The sequence below is a fragment of the Primulina huaijiensis genome, chromosome 14 (assembly GCF_012295235.1).
Source record: "Primulina huaijiensis isolate GDHJ02 chromosome 14, ASM1229523v2, whole genome shotgun sequence".
NCBI lineage: Eukaryota > Viridiplantae > Streptophyta > Magnoliopsida > Lamiales > Gesneriaceae > Primulina > Primulina huaijiensis.
In genome coordinates, this window is record NC_133319.1 from 20,472,735 (window position 1) to 20,477,298 (window position 4,564).

Here is a 4,564-nt window from a genome sequence, read left to right on the forward strand (position 1 = left end):
TATGTCTATATTCATTTGTAAATTTACGATAAATATTCATAGTGCACTCAGGTTCGTTACCCACGTGCAACGCACGTGCTTTGCTACTAGTATATTTGTAAATGCATATGTATATTTCTATTAGTTGTGCCAAATGGACTCATCAGGTAAATACGTGTACACATGCACCTAATCTTCAACTCCGACAAATTTATTACACATTGAAAGATCAAAATATACCTAGAACATTTTTTCATGAATCAAGTACAATATTAGTTGTGACACGTGGAGAAAAAATTGGAAAGAGATAAATATATAAGTCTTAAATTATATTTTCTTTATATGTATTGTTTATTTATTTTTTATGTACGAACTAAACTTTAGGGTTATTTATCTCAATAGAAGGCCTTGTTTGACATATTGCCTTAGGTCTTGTGAACCACAGGTACGGCTTTACTATTATGTTTAGTCAATGCACATGATTCACAACAAAACAAAGATATATTTTTTTAATAAAAATCTTTGGTAACAACTGTTTCAAATAACCAAAGTTTGGATGCTCTAAACGACAATGCCAATACATAATCTCATTATCCTTACAAGTATGAATGGGGTTGAGTTAGTTGAGCATGAAAAGAGTCAGCATGGAGAATACAGATACTATTATCCTACCTAACATTGCCAATCATCCTCCCCGAGACCAAATCATGAAATTCACATGAGAATACAAACAAATAACCCGATAATTAAGATCAATAATCAATTGACTAGCAAAAAGAAGATTATATAACAAAACTGGAACATGTAGAACACTATTGAGAGTTAAAATAGAGAATGACAATAGTCCATTAATTTCTAGCGATAGGGGCAAATGTACTATCGTGAATTTTAACCTTTTCATTTTGAGCACATGGGACATTGGTAGAGAAAAATGTGATGTTCCAGTCATATGATCTGTGGATCCTGAATTGACAATTTAGGAGGTATTAGAAATCGAGTTTGAGAGATTGGTTAAGGAGGATATACCTGTTTGGGCCAAGGAGCAGGAGGAATTAGAACTCTATAAGTGAGATTGGAAAAGGTTCGGCAGGAGCTCGATCTGATCCTTAGTGAAAGGAGTTAATTCCGAAGTGGGTGAGGGTTGGTTGGAGTCAGCACTAACTGATTGAAGAGCATGACCAGCACGTTTTGGTCCGCCAAATTCTCCTTGAGCTTGGTAGGTTTGCCATGGATTTTCCAGAAAGTATCAATTGTATGCCATGGTTTATTGCACTTCTCACACCATATTTTGGTTCTGCCTTCATCCGCATGTTAGCTTCTGCCTTTTCCCATAAATGCTGAGCCATCAGATTCTGTTCTAGACTCATCCAACTTTGGCATCATCACAAGGCGGAGGGCTTCGTCACACCGAATCTGGGAAAATACTTCACAAATGTTGGGCAGTGGATTTTGGCCAAGAACATGGCCTATAGCTTCATTAAGATCTTTAGTTAAACATGCGAAAAAAACAAAGACATGACTCTTTCCCACGTTTTCTTAAAATGAGCGCAATCCGTACTGCTTTCCCATTCTTCAGTCTCAAGAAGATCTAATTCTTCCTAAATGAATATCAACTCAGTATAGTCATCCAGATGATCCTTTTATACCCACCACATACGAATATTCAATTCACACAACTATGCGTAGTTTCCCTCACTAGCTTTATCCTCGATTGCTGATCTACCAAATTTAGACTTGATTTTCATCTTGCCAAGCTCCTCCCTCCTAGAATCATCTCGTTCTTTGAATAACCTTCTTTTACGTGTCCTAGAGAGTGGCTTAGGAAACTTTTTTGTCCTTGGCCACTTTCCAAGCTTCACCAAACTCCCTCCTTACAGTAGTTTATATCTTTCAATTCCTCCTTGATTGATTGTTCCCCCCAACCTTTTGCATCGACATTTACTCCCTGATAACCATACACGAACCCATTTTCAAACTCATTAGGTGGTATCCAAGATTATTCTTTACATGCACATGATTCATGGGTTGATTTGTATTTTCATTTATGTTCTTTTGCACATGTTATTGATTCATTTCACCAAACACTTATTCCTTTTTGGCAGTGGTGTGAACCCTTCCTCCTGATTGGGGAATATAATTTCAGGGCGGTAAAGATCACCTGCCTTTGAACTTCCTGAAACTATTTTTGGATCTTTGGGTTGGTCACTTCCTTAATTAACCACTTTTTCCTTGATCATTTCAGGCAAATTTGTGACGCTCACATTCATAGAGGCTATTGGGAGAATTAAATCTTCATCAACGAGCATCATTTTAGAACAGTATATACTATTGGGAAAAAATCTTTAGAAGCAAAACAAACCTTAGTGAGATGATTAAATAAATCATGGAACTTACAGTTATATTTTTCATTCAAGTACTCCACCTTGGATGGTTGTGCCCTCCAAAAATTTACAACATTATATACTCTTGGGAAGCCACACATGGATCCATCTCCGAACTCTTCATGTTGGTACAGAGGGTTAGTCCTCACTGTTGGATTTCGGTTTTCTCGTGCCCAAACGCAGCGGAAGTTTTAAAATTTTTAAATCTTGACATTCAAGATGTTTTGAGCACTCGCATGGTTTAAATTGAACATTAATAGGATGTTAAAGAATTATACCTTTAGTGAAATTTTTCACTTGGCTCCAACTACATCGGTATTAGCGGACGTAGCTCTTGTTATCGAACTTTCTTCAAATCTACGAATCAGGTCCACGACTGGATTATTTGTTTCTCTTCTAATTTGCACTAGAAAATCAGAAGATGCTTTTGCGTAGACATAAAACACACCTTTTTTTTTGTTCAAAACCTTTTGAGAGCACAATGAATAGAAGAGCCGAAATTTTTTTTTTTTTTTCTCTCAAAGGCTTCGGATGCCTTTTGTCCGAAGTAAGAAAAAAAAATCCTCGTTCCCTTTTGTTTTTAAACTTCGGTGATCTCATCCAATCAATTAATCAAAGGAACAAATATATTATTAATTTAATTAACTAATTGTCATTTCCTTAATTAATCAAATTAATTAAGTAATGAATCTCAATAGAATCCATGACTCACGAGAATGGCACACAACAAATCATCCAATATTATTTTTTTTTCTTTGTGTGCAAGTTTTTAAATCATGGTATCATGAATATTTCTATATTACATAAATCAATACTATATTTTATAAAAACTTAATGGGTAATATTTTAATTCAATTAAAATATAATTTAATTATTAAAGTCCATTTAAACTTTAATAAATTAGCATGATGGGCTTATACTCTTACAAGCGCATGATCCATGTTCCCATTATATTAATCTCATCATAATCCCGATCGACGATCCAATATCATCGACGTGACAAATTCAACTTGTTTGTTATTATGATGCACACTTTAATTTCGAGATCACCAAAATCTAAATAAGGCAGGTGTGCTTCTTTTGACCGTCTTTAGCAGTCATGCTCTCAAAATTTCTATAAGCTTTATAAACTTTATTTATAAGCTTATCGATTGATCTATCAAGCTTATTTCTTATAAATTCAACTCATTGAATTTATTATCTCAACGGGAACAAGTAAACTAGTGCTTGTGTGACCCTCAATGGTTCAGGGATACAGCTAGCCGTGGGTTCACAACTCTTTGTGATTCAGGACATAATCCTTTATTCGGGCTTACCCTAATTAACCCCATTCTATGTATCAACTATTGATCATGAGAATGTCAGAAATCATATTTCTGATTAAACCCATCGAATCATGGTAAGAGCGTCAAGTAGCATCGCCCTATGATTCCCTAGGTATCACTGATAGTGCCTGCAAGAACCAGTCGATTATGATTAGCGTACAGTACGGTCCCTACATCTCATATATCCCGATCGAATCTACAACCATTGGTTCATTGGGGGTTGCATATCAATTCGATAATTCTGTGACACATATAATAGTGGCATCGCATGTACTATTGAAGAACTCCTTCTCCAACGTACATTTCATCCTCTGGCCAGAGATTCCACGCACTTTTATTTCATCAGATCACATAGGATATCCACACCCGTAGGTGAGCGGTGAATCCCCGACTACAATGCACTGGCTCCTATATGTGTCGCAACTGTACCCAATCTCGCCACCTGATGACTCTCTTGGAGCCGGTAAACGAGTCAAAGCACAGCCCTAGCATATAGGGCCACAGTGTGGTCCCGGGTCGTAAGGACCAATGTTGTACAATCATAACCACGGACTTATCCTCTCGATTAATGATAACCACTTGGAAAGTCCGAGGGAGGGTAGTTCGGTATAATCATCATATGATTACCCATCTGCATGTTTGGACATCTCTATGCTCTTACCAAGAAACGCAGTACACAACATCACAGATGCTAGTCTCGAGCTCAAGCGGCCTTTATCCTTATTTTAGGCGGCTGAATCAACTAGGAACGAATTTACAATATACAGTGTTTACAAATGAGTTTCAACATCGAATTACGATTCATTTATATTAAAGCATAATCAAGGACTTTATCTATGCTGATCGCATGAGTATACAGATAAAGAAAAACGAAACCAT